This window comes from Nyctereutes procyonoides, unplaced genomic scaffold, assembly GCF_905146905.1.
Source record: "Nyctereutes procyonoides isolate TBG_1078 unplaced genomic scaffold, NYPRO_anot_genome, whole genome shotgun sequence".
Taxonomy (NCBI): domain Eukaryota; kingdom Metazoa; phylum Chordata; class Mammalia; order Carnivora; family Canidae; genus Nyctereutes; species Nyctereutes procyonoides.
Window position 1 is genome coordinate 14694569 of NW_026575120.1, and position 10266 is coordinate 14704834.

The 10266-nt window shown below is 45.3% G+C and overlaps 1 pseudogene; it reads left to right on the forward strand.

Moving 5' to 3' along the window:
• Window positions 1–9222: 9222 nt before the first annotated feature.
• On the forward strand, window positions 9223–9831 carry LOC129516123 (ras-related protein Rab-1B-like; annotated as a pseudogene).
• Window positions 9832–10266: the final 435 nt, after the last annotated feature.

Here is a 10266-nt window from a genome sequence, read left to right on the forward strand (position 1 = left end):
ACTCTGGAGGGGTTTATAAGTCACAGGGTAAGACAGGACAAATTAAATCACAATGTGAGATATTCTTTAATGAAGTCCCAAGCTCAACCTAAATGTTTAGGCTCGAGCTCACTGAGGGCCAGAATGATCACATGGCCTTCTATTATGTTCTCGGCCTTGCATATTTGCTAGCCTTGTGTGTTGAACTAGAACTCGGCCTCACAGAAGCCAGGACTGTTTTGGCTTCTTTAACCTGACCCACAGGACTGAACACAGCCCAGACACATAGCAGAGGCTCTTGTCCATGGGCTCATCTGTTGTCCATGATGACTGGCTGGGTCAAGTTGTGGCACTTAGCTTATCTGGGGAATGGAAGTTTCATGGATACAGCAGCCCAGAGTCCGGACAGCAAGAATGTCTCCAGGAAGGGGGCCTTTGCTGAGGCAGAAGCTGGAGGCCAATCACCTTCCCACATGTGGGTGGGATCCTTATTCTCTAGTCTAGTCATGAGGGTGTCAACTGTTGGAAAACAACTTGCTTACGACTCTAGTTCGGAACATTCAGGGCAGGGCTCTGCCATCATGCTGTTTTTTTACATCATGTAGAACACGAGTCTTCCTGGGGACCTTCCTGAAAATGTCTCCACTCTCCACAGTGGAACTGCTGGTAGGGAGACAACCCTGGCCACTTGCATGCTGGCGTTTGCAGAATAGCCTGTGACAGAATCAACGGACATGGGGGTTAGGGATTGAAGAGAGGGTTACTTTTTCATCATAGTGGTCGACATGTTGCATGCCCTGCTTCTCCCAGGAAGCCTTTAGAAACTGGCTTTAAAATGTTTCTTAACCTTTGACTTCAAACTAGTTTGCTACCTCCTACATCCTTCCCCACCCCCCCACCGTCCCCGTCCTTAAGCTCCCTGTCTGCACAATCTGACCTTCTTTGTGAAATAAGACACCAACCCTGTAGTATCTGTCTTTTTCTCTCTCAGTTTTGCGAGGCATCCCATCCCTTAAGACTGACGTCAAGGGAGTCTTATATCATTCCCCAAATTCTCTCCGATGCTGCTTTCAGCAAAGAGTCCTGGGGAGGGTGGATCAGGATCTAAACCGGTGTGGCAGTGATTCTGGTCGGGGCGGGCGCCGCCCTTCAGGATACTGGGCAGGGAAGACAGGGGCCGGGTGGTGGCCGGGAAGGGTGGCCAGGGTCCTGAGGAGCAGACTCCGAGGTACAGTGGGAGAGCCAGTGCCCTCGCTGTCTCAAGAACACTGGGGGTCGTCTCTTCCTGAATGTGAAAGTCTGGAGTCCCACAGACGCAGCCAGATGGGGGCCGGAGTGCCAGGGCAATTGTACTCCCCACTCACAGAGCAGCCTTTCATCCGAGTCCAGGAAAGGATAAAAAATTGTCATGTAAGTTCTGCAACTTGGCTGCGACGATTTCCACGCATGCATGGGGGCCGCATTGTTCTGCCTCTCCCGGCGGATCCTTGGCTCTCAGAGCCGTTTGGCAGGGGCAGCGCTGGTGGCTCCCTGTGGGCCTCCCTGCGGGTCGGCTCCGGGGCCTGTGTCCCCAAGCCTGATTAGCGCAGCCCGGCTTGGCCCAAAGACGCCTAGGGGGGATTTGAGTCGTTCTAACAGTCTAATTGACTGATCACTTTTATTTCGCCTGTGCTGTTGACTTCCTGTTTACTGCTCCTTCCAGCTTAGACGAAGCCATTTGCAGCCACATGATGTTTTAAGGTTCCCTTCATTCAGCGAGAGCCAAGAGACAAAACTGCAGTCCCCCTGACAAAACAAAAGGAGCAATGGCTCCAGAGAGCAGGCTCTGTGGAGCGGCTGAGTCCTGCGTTGCGGGGGTGGCAGCCGACCACTCTGCCCTGCGATGTGATGATTGCCAGTCATTATGCCTGTCTGGTAGAGGGGGAGGCCGAGTGAGAAACAACAACAGTCAAAGGGAGATCAGTGACTCCCGGGGACTAAAGAACCGTGCAGACAAAACAACCACCACCACCACCACCCAAATCCCCTGCACTCGGTGTAGAGTTCATAGCCAGGAGGATAAACACCACTTAATTTGCCTCTGATTGCCATTTGGAGATGATAAAAAATTAACTGTTGCTGGAAGAAAAGTTTCCACGGAAATCGCAAGATCCTCCACTGAGAACATTTGTGAATTCCTCCTCAGCCGTCTCCTGAACCTCAACTCAGTTCAACTCCTGAACTCCGTAACATCTACTCCACAGGCAGCTTGGGTTTGGTGTTTTACAACAAGGCCGGGATTCTCCAACCAGGGTGATTTCACCCCTCCCTTCCCCCCAGGACATTTGGTGAAGTCCATAGACATTTTTGGTTGTCACAACAGTGTGTGTGTGTGTGTGTGTGTGTGTGTGTGTGTGTGTGTGTCGGGGAGAGGGCTGTGAGTACTATTGGTGACTAGTGTGCAGAGGTCCAGGATGCTGTTAAGCATTCTACGATGCCCAGGACAGGCCCTCCACAACAAAACATTTGTGTACATTGAGAAACACCAGTAATAAGGTATCTGAAAAGCAGAAAGGAACAGAGATGTATTTGCTCTACATTCTAACTTTCTACCTGGACAAAGATGGGGTACAGGCAGGGAATCCATCCTTTCTGGAAACACAGAGCTGACATCTACAGAGCTGGTGTTACAGCCTTCATGTGATCAGAATGTCTTGTGGGCCTTCTGGGATCTGCGTGAAGGTGAAGATGAAGATGTGGGCTCTCATCACCACCTTCTAGGGTCTGACCAAGTCGGGGAGGCGTCCAGGCGTTTGCAGCCACTGCCCCCTAGGGGAAGACACGCGCCCTCTGCGTGGGTTTCTGTTTCCAAGGCAGGCCACCAGCTCTCAGCCCCCTTCTTCCTTCTAGCAGTATACAGGAAAAAACCCCTCATTTTCTGGTTAGGAGTGATGGTTTCAAGCCCCAACTCTCACACTGGGTTAGAGGCCAAGCCTCTAACCTCTCTTAGCCCCATTCACCATCTTGGGACGTCCCAGGAAGCATTAAAGCATTACAAAAATAAATGAACCCGGCTGCTGTCCCTGCAGAATTATAAAGTCAGAGGTGTTCAACTACCAAATAGTTATGGAGGGCCTGTCATATGCCACGCTCTCTTATAATTGCTGAGTATATAAAGTAGACACCACAAAGTCCATCGTGGGGAGGGGGGGGAAGATAATAAACAATCAGCAAATAAGATAAGATGTGATTTCCCAGAGTGTTCATTGCTAGAGGACAGCTGAGGTGGGAGGAGGCCACCCCTGCAGTCAGCCGGGACAGTCAGGGAAGGCCTTTCTGTGGCTGAGACCTAGTAGGAAGTGACCTTATGAACAGCCCTACCCTTAGACCAAGGCTGCAGGGGTCCCTGCCCAGGGCCCCCTGAATTGGACGACTTTGATAGTTCTCCTTACTTAACACTGGATCTCAGCGACATGCTTTTCCACCTCTGCTCCCACATACAAACTAGTACAGAGAGGATGGGCATGCAGAAATGCTTAGGTAAGAGAAAGGACAAATTAATTAATGTGTTAAACCCTGCTTCTCTGATAGCATCAATGCAATAGATTGTTGCGCAAAGAATCATTTCCCCCGGGTGGCTAGGTGGCACAGTTCCTTGAGCGACTTACTCTTGGCTCAGGTGCTGATCTCAGGGTCCTGGGATCAAGTCCCCTGTGGTGCTCTGCGTTCACTGTAGAGTTGGTTTTAGATTCTCTTTCTCTCTCTCCCTATGCCCATCCCATTCATGCTGTCTCTTTCTCACTGTAAAATAAGTTTTTAGAATCTTTTTTAAAAAAGGAATTGTTTTCCAGAGAGTTTTTGAGTGTTTTTGTTTTATTTTATTTTATTTTGCTTTTTGTGTTTGGGAGATGCTCATAGATTACAGCAGTATTTGCAACATTTGCACTTGGTTTGGGAGGAACATTTTACAAAGTTAAATATATTTCTCTTAAATTCATATATGTTTGTCTAGATGCAAGATGCTTGAAGCGTACCAATTCTTTACCCTAACAACCCCATGGACATTGAACACTAATAATGAGAATCATATTTTAATAAGAATATTTAATATAATTTATTAAATTTTCCAAAAACTTCAGCTCTATTTAAATAATTCTAATTTTAAAATTTCACACTCACTAATTATAACATGCATTTGTTTACTTTAAAATAATTTTGCATGTTGGAAAAAAGGAACTTTTGGAAAGCATATGGGAAAATCATTTTAATTTTTAATTGTTTATATTATATATACAGAACCTTCAGCTACGGTTCTTTTTCATACTTTCTTTTAAGATTTTATTTATCTGAGAGAACGTGAACATGTGAGAGAATACAAGCAGGGGGAGGGGCAAAGGGAGAGGGAGAAGAAGACCCCGCTGAATAGGGAGCCTGACAACTTGGGACTTGATCCCAGGACGCTGAGATCATGACCTGAGCTCAAGGAAGACTGAGCCACCCAGGCACCCCTCAGCTGTGTCTTTAATGATAATATATTCAAGTTTTGTACACTTTGAGAACAATAACATTTTAAAAATCTTTTATATCATTCATCTCAATTGAACAGAAATTATTTGAAAATGATTACATTAGTGATTTCACTTAAATGAAAGCAAAGAGTGAATTTCTATGGAATAAATACGTAATAAGTTATGAATAACGTATGTCTCTACTTTGTTACAATATCACCAGCCAGCCAACAGAACACTCAAATATGAGAATAATAATTACATTCAATTGTCATGTATAGTTTGCTAATTTATAGTCATAAAAACCATAAGTTTACACATATTTTTCAATTTCATCATTATGAAGGCATTTGTCATGGTTAAGAGGAGAGAATATCCTACCTAACAGTTCTTAGTGGTATGGGGGCCCCCATTTGTGCCCTTACCCTAGGCCCCAATCATGCCAGGGCTGGGCCTATGTATGAAGATCTGGGGGAAGAGGCAGTTAACAGGTTCAAAGGCCCTGAAACAGTGAATGTTTGGCATGTTGGAGGGATATAAAGGTCAGCGTGACTGCAGCCTGGAAGGTAAGGTGGGCAGGGACTTCAGATCCTCCTCTAGTAGCAGTGAGAAACCACTGGAGATGAAGATGGTTCTGGAAGCCATAAAAGAGAATGATGTCCAGGGAGCACAAGAATAGAGGCAGGCACCCAACTGGGAAGTTGAAGCTTTAGTTCCAGCAAGATGACAGTGATTTTGACCTGAGTTCTCACAGTGAGAAGTGGTCAGACCAGGGCTATGTTTACAAATGGATTGCGTGTTAAAGATGAGGGAGGGAGAGAATGATTTCCAGGGCTTTGGTTTGAGCAGCTGGTGTGTGATGGCGGGAAGACCAGTGAGGGGCATGGGAAGGTAGAGAATACCTTGTATTTGGGACAGAAGTTCTGCTTTTGTACAAGTGCTGGCATTACTGATAACTAACCAAGTTGTAGAAATTTTACTAGCGTACCTTCTTACACTCTGTCCACAGGTCTCACACTGGGGGTTATTAGCTAGCTGCCATCAGAGCTGTCCCATTCTAGTTGCCCATCAACCACCGCTGCAAGGTTTTGACAGGATAGCTGAGGCCTCAAAATTCTCTGATTTTAAGGTAACAAAAGGGAGACCCAGAAATCTTTGAATTTTAAAAGACTTTTTAAAGATAGAAGAGGAATCCATCTGTAAAGATAGAAATATTGGCATGGCACTGCTCCAGTGGTCCACCACCCACCTTGCTAGCTAGCATCCTGACCCCGGTCCTTGTCTCCACACATACTTGGGGCACATTTACATCTGTGTCTTGTTTTCAGAATGAGCACATAGGAGGTGCTCAAATGTATCTTTGTCATATGAATGCATCAGTAGGGATTCTGTGCTGTGTTTTCTCCCGAGCTTTCTCTTATTTGCCAGACCCCAAATCTGATTGGCTTGGGTGCCAAGGAGGAGAGTCCTGGAGGACCCTTCACAACATTGTGCTTTAGTGCTTTAGACACCTCCTTTCATCCCCACAGCACCCTTGCAATCAGTATTGCAGATCTATGAGCTCTTATCCAAAAGCCAGGTATGCTGCAGGATTCCGATTGTTTTCAGATTTTAGGAAGCTAACTCTGCATATTATACCTTTTATTATATCAAACCCCCAGTGGGCAGGGAGAGGGGCACTTTGTAATTAAACAGAGAAACCCTTTTGCAGTGAAATGTAAGAATATTTACACTAAGTAGGAAAATATATAATAACTTCAGGTCACTTTAGGTCAGGTCTTGCTGCCAAGTGAGTTATGAAATGCTTCTGGTTTTCTGAGTGTGGGAGTTTGGAAATGTGGACAAGAGATTCTGGACCTGGGAAACCCTCACTTTTTGGATGAGGTAGCTGAGGTCCAGAGAGACGAAATAGCATGCCCAAGATCACACAGTACTAAGTAAGGCAAAGAGTCCGGATTAGGATACGGCTGCTCTTTCTAGGGCATAATTCCGGGCTGTCCTGTCTGCCCCTCAATGGAAAGGAGTAAATGGCAGCCACTCTTGGGGCTTAGCTCCAATACTGAAGACCAAGTTTGGGAAGAGTTTTCTTTCTGGAACAGCAATACCTCCATCTACTGGACAGATGCAAGAATGACATCAGACCCACTGGGAAAAATGAAGTTTATTGGACTGGTCATGGATTCTAAAGAAGAGCAGCTGAATTGTCTTTCTCTTCTCTATCCATGCATATCATATTTTAGGGAAAGAAAGCTGCTTCTACATTATCCCTACATATTCCATCCTTTAAAATAAAACAACAGGGGCGCTTAAGAGGCTCAGTCGGTTAAGTGTCAGACTTTTGATTTCAGCCCAGGTCTTGATCTCAAGATCATGAGTTCAAGTTTGGCTTTGGAACTGGGTGTGGCATCTGCTTAAGAAAAAAATTTTAAAATTCTAAAACAAAATAAAACAACAACAGCAATAATAATGAAACCTCTTCCACCACTCGCCAGGAATTCTAGAGTGAAAGTACCAGTGTCCATTCTCAATACTTCCAGAACATCGCTTCTAAAACTTGACATTCTCTTGCTTCAAACTTTTCGGTGGCTTCCATCAATTATGGAAGTGATTCCACAGGTCTTCTTGTTACCACACCTGCCATTCTAGCCATTCCCCACACCATTCACTCATTGTCTCAATGGGGTCCTTATAATATCTGTATTTCCCATTATAACACCTGGAACTGCCAACATTTATTTGTTTGCTTGCTTCCTCTGCCAGACTTTTGGTTTCTGCACCTTTCAGGGTACCCAGAATAAGTAGAAGTTTGATCATTTTTGAGAGTTGAAAAATCCGAGTGAAGTTATTACAATAGCTTAAGGTAATCAAACATTTATTAATTAAATGCGCACACAGTAATCAGACAGTAATTTGTTCCTAAGTTTCAGGATAATCACACTTTTAAAATCTTTTTCCCAAATATGAATTTTGATAGAAGACAGAATGGGAAAAGCTTGGGAACATTGGTTTTCTTAAGGAAAGCAGATTGTCAAAGAATCAAAATATGCAGAATAATTTGCTCCTGTAAGAAATGATTCTTTCCTTGAGTCTCCAGTATCATATTTTTCTTTTCTGAGTGTCTTGAGTTTCTCAAAATAAAACCTCAAAATGAATTAGCCAAGGAAATAAGAAACTTGACGTGGAATGCAGTGGAATACAGCACTTTGCAGGGTCGGATAGGTTACAAAATAAAACAGATACAGTTACTTTTTTTCCAGGTACGTGTATTGTTTTGCAATAGCTTTATTTAGATATCATTCATGGACCGTAAATTCACCTATTTAGAATATACAATTCAATGGTTTTTAGTATATTCACAAAGTTGTGCAACCGTTGCCACCATTAATTTTAGAACATTCTCCTCAGCCCCTAAAGAAACCCTGTAGTTTTTAAAAAAGATTTTATTTATTTGAGAGATAGTGAGTGAGAGGGAGAAAGTGCACAAGTGAGGGGCAGAGGCAGAGGGAGAGGAAGAAGCAGACTCTCCACTGAGCAGGGAGCCCAACGTGAGACTCAATCCCAGGACTCTCAGATCATGACCTGAGGCAAAGGCAGATGCTTAACCATCTGAGTCACCTAGGCACCCCAAAACCCTGTGGTTTTAACTATCAACCCCAGCAACACCACCTCCCCAGCCTTTGGCAACCACTTATTTACTGTCTCTTAAGATTTACCCATTCTGTATAGGTCACCTAAGTGAAATCATATCCTATGTGGTGTTTTATGTCTGGTTGCTTTTGCTCAGCCTAGTATATTCAGAGTTCACCCAGGCTGTAGCATGTGTCAGGACTTATTTCTTTTTATGAATATTATTCTATTGTTATAGCTATATCAACTTTGTTTATCCACTCATTAGTTAAACATTTGGGTCGTTTCCATCAGCAGCTATAATGCATACTGCTGATGTAAATACTCGTGTACGGATTTCTGTGTGGACACGTTTTCAGTTCTCTCCGGTATATACCTAGGAGTAGAATTGTTGCATCCAATGCTACAGATATGTTTCTTTCCTCCCCCTACTAGATTACAAACATCCCCAGGGCAGAGTTTGAGGCATTTGTCTCCTGGCCCAGACCATGTACATGGACATTCATTAAATGTTCATTGCCTGGAATGAATAAGTGGATGATATTTGCAGTTCTAACATGGAGCATGAGGATTTGGACGACTGGACAGACAGCATGAATAAAATGAATCTTTTCAAAAAACTCAAATCATGAAAATTCTTTTTTTTTAATTACAGGCAATCTTGACAATGACAAGTAGAATTGCAAAATATACTTCTCAGAACCCCAGCATCCCTTCTGTAAAATGAGAGAAACTGTATCTTATGGAGTTGTTGTCTTAAAATTGTTTTCCATCTGAGGAGACCTCAAATGGCTGGCACCCAAACTAACACTATATAGCTGGTTAAATTCAGTATGATCTCTCACCTACAAACCAATCCCAGCTTCGGCCTTTTGTGAAATCTTGTCTAGCTTTAACCTTGAAAAGATGGGGTTTTCATTTCACCTTCAGCTCTGTCTTTTGCTGCCCATAAAATTATTAGGCATCTGTCTACATTCATGATATCAAAGCTGTTAGTTTAGCAAGCGGAAAGAGGTGACTGACTAAGCTAGTGACTCTTGCTCTCAGGTAAGAATCAGAAATGCCGATCTTGAAACGGGAGGCGGAGCAGAGCTGCCTGGGAGCGACCGAGCGGGCCACCGCTGCTGCCATGAACCCCAAATATGACTACCTTTTTAAGCTGCTTTTGATTGGTGATTCGGGTATGGGCCAGTCATGCCTGCTTCTGCAGTTTGCTGATGACACATACACGGAGAGCTACATCAGCACCATCAGGGTGGACTTCAAGATCCAAACCAACTAGCTGGATGGCAAAACCATCAAACTTCAGATCTGGGACACAGCTGGTCAGGAGCGGTTCCAGACCATCACTTCCAGCTACTGCTGGGGGGCTCATGGCATTATTGTGGTGTATGATGTCACCGACTAGGCCAACGTGAAGCAGTGGCTACCTGAGACTGAACGCTATGCCAGTGAGAACATCAATAAACTCCTGGTAGGCAATAAGAGCGATCTCACCATCAAGAAGGTGGTGGACAACACCACAGCCAAGGAGATCGCAGATTCTCTGGGCATCCCCTTCCTGGAAACAAGTGCCAAGGATGCTGCCAATGTTGAGCAGGCATTCGTGACCATGGCTGCTGAGATCAAGAAGCGGATGGGGCCTGGGGCAGCCTCAGGGGGTGAGCGGCCCAATCTCAAGATCAACAGCACCCCTGTGATGCCAGCTGGTGGCGGCTATTCTAGGAGGGGCACCTAGGGTGGGACAGGAGGGGGCACCTTCTCCAGATGATGCTTCTGGAGGGGACAGGAGGTGCCCCCCTCTCCTGGGGCATTTGAGTCTGCGGCTTTGGGGTGTCCTGGGCTCCCCATCTCCCTCTAGCCCATCTGCCTGCTGCCCTGAGCCCTGGTTTTGTCAAGGTCCTCAAGGGAGGATACCCAGGACCTTTGACTGGGGTGGGGATGTGAGCTTGCTCTGCTGCTGCCTCTAAGTAACTTTAAAAGATACCCCACCACACACCTTTCTTTGAGATGAGGGCTCCTCTTTCCCTCCTTTGCCCCCCTATGTATGCTCAGTGGGTTTCTCTCATCCTTTTCCATCTCCACCCCATCTCTTCCCCAAGAGCTGGGAGCCTCCCTGGCCTCTATAGTCCCTGGCTGCAGTCAGCGTCAGGGGCCAGGAATGGGACCAGGG